Raw genomic sequence first — 12,037 nt, forward strand, 5'->3', positions numbered from 1 at the left:
ACCGCGATGCATGCGACTAATCGTGCAGAAAGCAGGAACCAAAATTGTTCACTCTATACGCACCTGCGCAATCATATCGAAACTGGCCCCAAATAGCGCTTGCCGAAGTGAAAGTAAACATTTTCTTACACAGGATAAGCAGGCATAGCCTGCCTGTTGTGGCTTGTGCATGACAAGATGCCGGTCAATTGAATTTGGAAATAAGAATCACCCTTGCTAACTGATGGTTTTGACGCGATAGCGTTAAGGAGCTCATGTCGCAGAAAAGGCCCTGTCGGTGGCGTGACTGGAAAGTCCTGATTGGCCGATAAGGTCATGACGTCAGAGCTACATGCCTTTGCGCAGAAATTTAAAACAACCCGCAATACTAACGGGTAACGTGACATCATACGTGGAATGAACGTGATTAATACATGACATGTAATGAGAATTCAAGGTCGCCGTATGTCTCAAAGGATTTCACTTTATAAAGTAATTCCTTGCATATATCTACATATTTTACATATTTTTAAAGCACACTTTGAGACACACTTCTCAGAAAAAAAGAAACATCTTGTTGAATATTCACTGCAATACTGAATATCCGATGTAGAAAAAAGAAAGTTTCCCTGGGAGGAAAGAATGAAAAGCCCGGGGCATATTTACTTGTAAGTTTGTATTTTAAGAGTAACCTACGAGTGTACTTGCCCTATAATTCCCGAGAACACAAAAAAGCAAGTTAACGAATATACCATAATTTATTTAGAGCGCAGCTCTTAGGCGCCCGTTCCCGGCTTGAGCGGCGTCGGCGTCGCCGTCGCCGTCGCCGTCGGCGTAACCGCGAGTAACCCTCGTAACCCTCGTGAGGGTTACGAGGGTTACGAGGGTTAATCTCACGAGAGTTACCCTCACGAGGGCTACGAGGGTTACTAACCCTCGCAACCCTCACGAGGGTTACGAGGGTTACCCCCACGAGGATCACGAGGGTTATGAGAGTTACCCTCAAGAGGGTCACGAGAGGTACCCTCACGAGGGTCACGAGAGTTGCCCTCACAACGGTTACTAGGGTTACCCAGGTCACGTGACCCCCGTTGACGTCATCGCCACTGATGACGTCATCAGTGACGTCACTGGTGACGTCACCGGCATCCGGATCGTCATCGGCATCATCACTGAGGACGTCATCAGTGACGCAACTGATGACGTCACCGGCATCCGCATCGTCATCGTCGTCACCACTGATGACGTCATCAGTGACGTCACTGATGACGTCATCGGTATCCGCATCGTGATCGTCACTGATGACGTCATCAGTGACGTCACTCATGACGTCATCGGCATCGTCATGTGACCCCCAGGTCACGTGACCCATTCGCCCCCCGAGGTCACTTGACCCCCCTCCAGTACCCTTTCCTCCTCCTCCTCAAGAGCTGCGCTCTAATTCGGCGTTACAGGGAGTTGTAAACGGCTTTCATTTTTTAGAGCGCAGCTCTTAGGGGCCCGTTTCCGGCTTGAGCGGCGTCGGCGTCGCCGTCGGCGTCGGCGTAACCGCGAGGTCACGTGACCCCCCGAGGTTACGTGACCCACCGAGGTCACGTGACACCCCTAGGTCACGTGACCCCCGAGGGTCACGACCCCCAGAAGTCACGTGACCCCCTGAAATCACGTGACCCCCGTAGGTCACGTGACCCCCCGAGGTCACGTGACCCCCTAAAGTCACCTGACCCCTTGAGGTCACGTGACCCCCTAAGGTCACGTGACCCCCTGAAGTCACGTGACTTCTGGGGATCACGTGACCCCATAAGGTCACGTGACCCTTCAGGTCACGTGAGCCCCTGAGGTCACGTGACCCTATGAGGTCACGTGACCCCCTGAAGCCACGTGACCCCCTTGAGGTCACGTGACCTCAAGGAGTCACCTATCCTTCAGTACGCTTCCATCTTCCTCCTCAAGAGCTGCGCTGTAACCGGCGTTACAGGGAATTGTAAACGGCTTTCATTTTTTTAGTACGGACAGCGAAGCCTTTTTAGGGTCTAATAAAGTTAATTTTCTCCCTTTGTTTCATAGCTTCTTTGATCGTATTCGTCTCTGAAACATCATCAAGCAAACATGTCGGTCGCTATTTAGTGGGCAGAAAGCGCGTGACTGAATTTTAGTCTTCGCCGAACACTGACGCAACTCTCGTATCCAATAGATACTCAAAGTCTGTATCCAATTAACGACGGACTCAAATGATTGACGCAGCCTCCACCAGATGGCGCGAACTCTTGAAAAGGGTCTGTTTTGCATCAGACCTAGCACACGAATTCTGGTGATGGCGGAAAAAATTGTATCTTAATATTAAGGTCGGGAGAGACAGAATGTGCAGTGGGTTTTTGAGCTCCGCCGGGTGTTTATGTATGAGCTCTTGTGAAATAGGTAGTGTCGCTAGATCCCGTTAAATTTAAGGAAAAATTGGTTTGCTAAACCTAGCGCAAAAAGAATCGCAATAGTTCAGAGGAGCGTGACGGTTTCCCGTTTTGGTGCTTTGTTGTGGATTGTCATTAAGTTTTTTTTTACTAGCGTCACGCCAAAGTTTTTTCGGAAATTCCAGTTTCTTCGACACATTCTGTGTAAAAAAGTCAACCACATATTCTGTTGTTGACAAGGTGGATGGAGTTAATCAGATACTCATATATAAAAATATTGTTTGAGAAGTTCAAAATTAAACATAGAGGAAGGAGGTGAAGGAAACAGACAAGACGAAGCTGGGGAGACAGTGAGGTTAAGGCGACCGTAGCAAGGCGACAAGAGACCTCAAGGGAATGCAGATGGGCGAAGAAAAAGGGGGACACACACGCAGAGGTGTCATAGGGGATACATTTCAGAAAAGAGAAAGAGAGGCATCTTCCAGTCTGTAATCCAGGCCAAGATGAGTAGACTTAGAGTGCAATTGATGATGGAGGGAAGTAAAAATGATAGGAATGCAGCAAAAGACTCTGGAAGCACGAGATTGCGCAGGGTAGAAAAATAGAAGGGTTCCAGTTTTCATTGAACACACAAGATGGAATAATTTTAGAGGGGGAGGAGTCAAAGGAACTTATTAGACGAACAATCGAGGCAACATTCGCAGAACTTGAACCGAACGAGATCGGACAGAACACAAACGGCAACACGGCGCATGACGAGAGCGCTAACGAGACGACTGAGACGAAGACGGGGAGAATGGGACAGAGCAGAAAGTAAAGTGCCTGCTGGGCCGGAGACAGGCCCAGATAGCATAAGAATGAGGCTAGTCAAGGCACTAGGAACAAAAAGCAAATGAAAGGTTAGGCAGGCCACTGATAAAATAAAATTGGGAGGGGGGGGGGGGGGAGATACCCTATGACTGGAAACAAATCAAGAATGAGATGACTATATAAAGGCAAGGGAAATAAGTATATCGTAACATCATACCGCCCAGTAACAGTAATCTCGGTCCTGTACAGACTAGCGATGCAGGTAGTAGAAAGAGGAACGGAAGAAAGGGTCGAAAACATTTTAGGAGATCTATACAGAACGGGTTGTGAAGAGATTTAAGGTTAGATGATAACTTATTCATCACTCAATGTATAGAGGTGGAACGGGTGAGTTATAAACTGTTATGGACAGCATTTCTTGAAATTAAAGAGGGGCACGGCTGAGATCATACTGAGAGAGTATGATTTAGACGCACATTTGATTAGGCTTTTACAGCAGGTATAGAGAAATAATAAGGTTGTTATAACACGGGAAGCAGAAATAAAAAGAGGACCGTATCACCGCCACTTCTGATGATATACCTGATTAAAATGAAAATAAATTAGAAGAGATAAGTTTAGGTTTTTATGTGCCATGAATGTAGAGAGGGGGAAAAGTAAGATTTAAAGGGTTAAAACAGTGCAAACGACGAGGGACTAGAAGCAGAAGGACACATGAACAGCGCTTCTCGTACCTTGACACTTGCGTTGTTTTAACCTTTTATAGATGTCACCTCAACTAGTCCAAGCTTCAACCTTACCTGGGAAAAGTAAACCAAGTTATACTAGAAATGTTCTAAGCAGACGACATTGTACTGTTAGCAGATAGCCGGGATAGGTTACAGGAGCTGATTAAGATCCGTGGAGAAGAGGGAGATTCTCTGGGCCTGAATTGCAGTAGCGACAAGGTGGTAATAATGGTTTATAACGAAGAGAAGGGGGCCTTCTAAACGTTGAATATGTTTAAATATAACATGTAGAGGATTATAAATACAGAGAAGTACGAATGAATGAGGGAAAACAATGCTCAGAAGAAAAAATAAAATATCCTAAAAGACGAAAAAGAATGCTGCAATTATGAAGCCCAGGATACTATGGAAATGCAATAGATGGGAAGTTGTTAGGGGAATATGGAAGGGAGTCATGGTGCCGTGGTTGTTTTTTGGCAATACGGTATTATGGCTGAAATCTGAGGTCCAGTCAAGCTAGAGACCCGGCAGAGAAGCGTGGGCAGACTGGCACTGGGGGAGCATGGGAATGCATGAAATGAAGGAGCGCAGGGAAACATGGGGTGGGAGTCTTTCAAGGCTAGAGAGGCGATCAGGAAGTTAAAATTCCAAAGAAGACTGGACACAATTGGGGTACACAATGGGCTATAAAGGTATATAAGCATATATTTATAAAACGTTTGAACGCCCAATGAACAAACCGAACCCGAATACTAAAATTCAAATACCGACAGTGAAGTGAGGTGGCAGAATAGACTACCTATTTGAAAAAGAAAGTAAAGGAACCTAGGGAAAGAGGGGGGAGATTGCAGGTAAAATCAGCCTTAACTATGTACAGGGGACAAAAACAGGAAAGAATTCGCGGGAGAGCTTTGTATTATTTGAGGCTAGAACAGGAGTATTGAGGACTAGGACATATAGGACAAAGTACAGGGAAATGGATACGCGGTGTGCTGTACGCCAATGGGAAGATGAGACAATAGACCATGTGGTGTTGAGGTGCACAGGCCTACTCCCCGCCCTTTCGGATTTAGCTGGAGTGCTGGGCTTTGCAGACTAGATTAGAAGAATGGATGATAAGTGCCTTTTAATAACAAAGAGGAGATTTGAAGACTGGTGATAATTATCTAGCGGGAATTGAATGACGTACAACTAACTGACACAGCTGGGGATAGTCGGGACAAAGGAAAATTGGGACTCTCTCCCGCGCGGCTCCCGCCCAAAAACTCCAACCTGTCTTCCTGTGGGCCCAGTGTCGGTGTAACACCGACTATGTACGACCAGAGGAAAATTCGCGGCTCCCTCGCCCGTAGAAAGAAGCGGGTTTTTTTTTTGTCCGATTCTCCAAATGTCTTCCTGGAGATATCCCACACCGTCTGGTGGTAGTTACGAAATTGAAGAGGATAAGCGAATTGCCGAAGGAAAGGAAGGAAAATTTAGTTATTAATTTCTAGGCTAGGTGGCGCAAGCTACCGCCAAATATAAAGAGTACCAGCTGGTAGCATCCATCCATCCATCCAGCTTCATTGAAAACGCGAACGTAACAGTTGCTAGTAATTAACATGCGTATTAAATAAAAGTTTACATAACGTATACATCTTGCGTCGTAATATCGGTCGACGGCACCGCTTTAGATAAGGGCAGGCTTCCTTCGTTATATGACATTGAAGTGTATTTAGCTCGCCTTTTCAATTGGTTAAATATAATTAAATTCAAAATAATGTTGAGTGCTGACTATATTAATTTTATCTCGTGGCCATGTAGAAATGAATGAATCTGGTGTTAAGTGCAAGCTCGCAATATGGAAAGTACTACAGGCAGTGGAGATACCGGCAAAAAATAATTCTTTCAGGTGGGCACGATGTGTGCTGAAATAACATCGATAAGGGATGTCGGCTTCTGCTCTACGTACGTGGCTCTTGCCTGCTGCAGACACGAGCTTGAGTAACCTAAGAGTGGTAAACCAGAGGCCGAAAATGGCACTCTTCCCGTTGCCGCCATTTTGCCCGTTTGTCACATTAGATCACGTGATCTTAAAATAGCAGAGCCCAGAAATGGGCCAGATCAAATTTATCAGATCACGGGGAGTGAAGCCGTGTTCCAAAATTTTCTCGATCTCACTCTTGGGTAAAGGTCCTTTACCTTGGCGTTCAAAAACGTACTCGCGTCTATTTACTTTATCTGTCTTGTCACGTGACCCTATCTGCCGGAGTAACTCGGATCCCTTCGAGTAAGATTAGAACAAAGCCCTAGTGGGCCAATTTGGTGACCGAGATCTATCCAATCTGATCTGTCCCATCTCTGGGCGCAGCCATCTTGACCTCACGTGATCACTAATGGGGCGAACACGCAAGATGGCGGCAACTGGGGAGGGGGGCATTTTTGCTCTAAGCCGTGGGTTCCAGATTACCGCTCTAAGGTGATACTCAAGCTCGTTGTGCTGCACGTGTATAAAATATCGCTTCAAAGCAAAAATTTAATTTCACTCTAGAGTAACCTTTTTACTAGAAAAAAAAGTCAAACCGGAATCAAAGACCCGCCGGAGGCATTATGACGTCATAGTCTAGGGCAGTAATCTTCAACTGTAAAGTCCACGTTTTTGTTTTATTTTTTAATGATTCCGTTTTTGGTGTTTCAATGATTATAAAGGTCACGTTCTACTAAATCTAATGCTTATATTTGTAAATATGCGAATTAGATGGCGTATTACCGTACTTTTACATCATCTGTACACTATCGCATCACCATAAAAAAAATAAAGAGCTACATCAGATCTCAGGCGCCAAAGACCTCATTCTCAATCGGTTGTTTTTGAGCAGAAAAAGAAACAAAAACTTTGAGCCGCAAATGTGCTTTTTTGGGTTTCTGGAATCCTCGTAGATTGGTGTTTAGAAAAAATTGTGAAAAACCAACAGCTCGTCACGGCCAATTTGGGCTTCAACAGATTGTCATAGAGGTTCTTGGCGAGCCGATTTTTTTAAAACTGTATGGTTAATATAAAATATTTGTGCAACATCTTAAAAAAAAAACATAAATAAATGATAACTGGGCTGTCCTTATCTAGATGCAAATTCTTTTACTGAAGATATATCGGTAAAAATGGTATGAATTAATGTGTCGTTTCGAGCCTACAAAACGATAATTATGCTCTCGGGAGCCTAATTATTGCTCCGTTGCCTTGTAACAACGGAGCGATAATTATCGCTTCACACGCTTCATAAGATTTCAGTGGCTCTAGATCTACCATGGCAGCTGAAAAAGCTTTCTGTGGGATTTCCCGGAGAATCGTTAACCCGTATTGAAAGTAACGGATTGACGTTGGCTCCAAAGAAAGGGCAAGAACAAATGTCGAATCCAAAGTGGAAAAATGTCAAGTCTGACGTGACTGAGGTGTGTTGTTGTTTTCCTGTTTCGCATCGACATTTCCCTAACATTTTTCAGTCATGTTTTGACCTCACGTTTTCACAGATGCTTGAAAACAACCCCCCGGACAATGGCAATGAACCAGCGTTGTACACGTTCCTCAAAAAAAGGAACGAAAGCTCGTTCCGCGTTCCTTCTGATTTTCGGAACGCGTTCCCGTTACAAGTTCCATCTGTGAAAAAGGAACTCGTCCCTGTTACAGCGTAAAAAATGGAACGTATAGTTACATATCCTTTACATTTGTATTTTGATAATTACCATATTTAGTGAAACGAAGCAAAGATTGTTTTCTTTTTTATCTATCCCATCAATACGCAATATACGATATGAGTTTGTATGTCGCGATGGAAGGGCACCAGAAGGAGAAAACAAGCGGAAGCAGGGTTTTATTTATTGATATATTCAAGTTAAAAAACTCAGCTTTTAACCATATTCATTTTTGTAGTGGACGATTGAGACGAGCCAAATGTAACCACATTGCACGAGCGTTATACAACAACATCAGACGTTTCAATTTAACAAAGTCCCTTGTTAGAACTTAACAACAGTTGCTTCTCGATGGTGCTGTACGCAAGACGAGCAAGTACTGGAGCGGGTAGGGATTTTTGAAGGTCAGTCTTGAAAACTACAAATACTCCTTTGTTGAAGGTTGAATTTGTTGTTCAGTTTGAAGGTGGGGGACAAAATTAATACAAAAGTTTTTTTTTGTATTTTTTAAGATACCAATGTTCGGGATAGAGGGTGCGTTACATGTCTGACAACCTGTGATCTTGTTGTAACTGTAGGTCTCGTTAGGGAAGTTCAGAAATGGCTGTAGTTGGCCTTAGATTTCTGGGTGTTGGTATATGAGGATTCGTGAAACCAAAAAAAGTACCCGAGTTTGAAATGACCCCCTTTGTCTTTTCCTACGACTAAAAGTTTTGCTTTTTCAGCCGCAGTTTCGGGCATTCAAAAAAGAATCAATGTCTACCAGCTTTCCTGCACCTGAAACTATTAGCAAGCGTGTACCACACAAAATTATCCATAAGATTAGCATTCAAAAACTTAACGAGATCCTGCACTTCGTTAAGATATTGTTTTTGTATTGTCAAAATTTCCCTGTTTTAAATAAAATAAAAATTACCCCGCTGGACAAAAAAAAGGAACGCCGTTACTCTTTCCGTTCCAGTAAAAATGTAACGCGTTCCCGTTCCAGTTCCAGCAATGCAAAATGGAACGGCAGCGTTCCTTCGTTCCGCCTAAAAGGAACGCGTTCCAGGAACGCCGTTCCTTGGAACGCCGTTCCGTACAACACTGCAATGAACGGATTTTGGTTGTTGGCGAAAACAGTCCTCTTCATTTGCGAATTCGGCCGGTTACCTTGATTTTCTGAAAAATCCTAGAAATAACGCTCGTGATTGTTTGCAGCAAGCCATTAAGTTGTGTAAAAAGAAACATTCAAATCAGAAAATAATGAAAACAAAAACTTGTCTCGATTTTTCTGATGAAACCAAGGAGCATATAGTGTGCCTTGCGTGCATTATGCGCGAATCATGGTTAGAGATGCTTGGTTAAGGGGAGCTTTTGGTGGTTTGTGATGCGTTGCAGACACGACACCCTCATGTGCTCACCGGGGTTTCTCATATCAATAAAGACAGGTTTAAATTTATTCAGTCCTTGAGCGCGTGAGAAGTATGCTTTAATGGGAAGGTTACCTGACATTTTTATCATGATGCTGATGATGATGGGGTTTATTTGCGTGCCTGCAAACAGCGAAGTGGCCTGAGCAGCAGTGCACTGTCCTGTACACAGGTACATAAAAAAGTATGAGATAAAAACACAATCAAACGAAAATGTCTTTTCACCTAAAAAGGCATTGTGAGTCTGTTGCAGACGTGTCATTGAGCAAGTGGCCCGCACATCAGGAGGAAACGTGTCTCTGCATTTTGAGGTCCTCCTTGACGGTACCCGGAACCTCAGCGACGTCAGCAGCTGGGCACAATCAAGAGAACCATGCACAATTTGGCGCAGGCAATGCATGTCTGTTGCGATTCCTATATCGTGCAGGGGCACTAGACCGAGGTCAGTGAGCAGGGAATGGTAGTTGTAGAAACGGCGGCTGCCGATATATCGGTCGTATAAGGTTCTTATAAACTTACGCTGAACGTTTCAATAAGATTACTATGTAACATCGTTACAGAGTTCCAAACCAGGGACGCGAACTCGAGGTGTGATCTAACCAATGCACAATACAGACATAAAAGACACTCAGAGTGACAAAATTTTTTTGTCAGCCGCGAAATTACACTTAGTTGGCGAAGTCCTTTACCAACAATGCGAGAGACGTGGAGGCGAAAATCCAATCTCGAGTCCACAAAGACACCAAGATCCCGTACATAGACAACCCGCAGCACTTGATATTCAAATATAGTGTAGTCGAGGACTATGCTGCCCTTCTTTCTGGTAAGGGAGATTACTACAGTATTTTTTGGTTTCAGTTGAAGCCTATCTTTTAAGCAACGGAGCGGATGTCATTTTGTATCTGAATACAGTAATTTACTTTGTCAACAACACGGAAAAGTTTAAAGTCATCGTTAACATTAGCACTTTCGAGTTTCTGATGGAAGATGGTAGATGGCTAACAAATATCAAGAACAGGAGTGGTCCAAGGTTAGAACCTTGGGGACGCCAGATAAAAATGCAAATATTTCCGACACACAATTTAAAAATCTAACATAATTTTGGTGATTTGAAAGGAAACTTTCACATCATGCGCAATACAAAGTGCATAGTCCGTATTCCCTTAATTTCAACAAGAGTATCTGGGGGTCAACTTTATCAACGGCCTTGGTCATGTCAAAGTAGACTGTGTACACCTGACCACGGTTGCATACTGCAGGACCACTATGACCAAGGAAAGTAGCTAAGTTCGTCTCCACTGATCTGCCCCTGTGAATCCGTGTTGCAAAGGTGAAATTTTTTGTTTAAAATATGAGTACAAGCGTTCATACATCACCATCTCAAAAACCTTTGAGAAGCCACAAAGAAGAGACACAGAGCGGAAATTATTGATATTACAAGGATTTTCTGACTTGAAGACTGGTATTACGACTGAAACCTTCCACCAAGAAGGATAAACCCCATACTGTAAGGACAGATTAAATATATGTGTCAGGATAGGTATAAATATTTCAGCACATCCTTAGATAATAAAATTAGGAATGTCATCACACCCAGTAGAAAGTTTCGGTTTGAGCTTCCGTATCGAGCACACCAGCTCATCCTCGGTTACACTGTGGTATTCTAAGGAGTCAGCAAAACCCTCAAATTCAAAATCATTAGGCACACTGTCACGTTCCGAAAAGCAAAAGCTAAAGTGATTAGCAAATGCTTGGCTCACTTCTTGTGGCTTGCATAAAATCTTATCGTAAATTTTTAACACAGAAGTGCTGACACTATCCTTACTTTGGACCCGAGCATAATTCCAAAAGCAACTTGGTTCTTTTTTTTAATTGTTTTCCAAACCACTGTGATAACGAGCTTCATCTCGAGAATGAAGCGTCTTCACTAATGCTCTGAAGACTGAAAACCTCTGATACGAATATTCACAATTTGACTTTTTATAGAGTTAGTGGTAATGCTACTTTTTACACATTTATTTCAGGACAGATGAAAATCACTTAGGAAATTTTGATTTCCTTGGACATTGTTTAGGTATGAATTCTTGTATAGCCCGCTGGACAGTTGATGTTACAAATTCGACACAGGAATTAGCGTGCGCAAGGGGAAAGAGGCAAGACCAATCATAGCCACGAAGACAATTGTATAGGCCGAGATAATCTCCACGCGTATAGATAAACTTGGGTAGTGACTGCTAACGTGATATTTGAAATGATAAAAAAAAACATAGTGTAAACGGAGGGTGAAAGTAATCGACTGGGAGAAGCGTCTCGCGTGTCTCTTTCACGTCGAAGACGGGTGCATTCAATATGATCAAATCTAAAACATTTCCAGCACAGTTTCTTATCGTATTGTGCTGATACAACCAGGTGAAATAGATAAAATTGGTCAGGCACTGTACTCTATCTCGTACTACAGCGCAGTCAATCTGGGCAAAGACGGTTAACCAGTCGACCTTTGAAAGGTTAAGATAGCCGTAAACGTATACTTTGTACTTTGAAAAATCAATTTGGTTCTTTAGGTTGTGGGAGCAAGTCTCCCACGACGGCCAGAGGCCGCTGCCGAATGCCCAAACTGGACAACGGCCGAGGCGCGCAATAGCGCACGTATAGGACAGGCACAGCAGCCTATAAAAGAAGGCACACGCCCACAGAGGGGGGAGGACGGACCGTGGCCACGGAGGCGTGCAGTTGGAACGCTCCGGCAATGTTTTACGTTGAACTTGATACTAACAATCCATTCCTGTTACTTTAATAAATGTAGTTTCTTGTTTTGGTAACCCCGGCTCCGTGTTGTTCCTCCCGGATGGGCATGCGGCAAGGCAACCCCACCACAAGGTCTGCAAAATGGTCTACGAGATACGAAAACACAAACATCGGAATTCGGCGGAAAATAATAACAGCCAACAAGGTAGTTTAAGTCATTCGATGCTGGTATTTTCACCCAGACACATTCCCTATATAGCTCAAGGTCTGTACGTCTCAAGGCCAT

The sequence above is a fragment of the Ixodes scapularis genome, unplaced genomic scaffold (genome assembly GCF_016920785.2).
Source record: "Ixodes scapularis isolate PalLabHiFi unplaced genomic scaffold, ASM1692078v2 PGA_scaffold5__190_contigs__length_132052651, whole genome shotgun sequence".
Lineage (NCBI taxonomy): Eukaryota > Metazoa > Arthropoda > Arachnida > Ixodida > Ixodidae > Ixodes > Ixodes scapularis.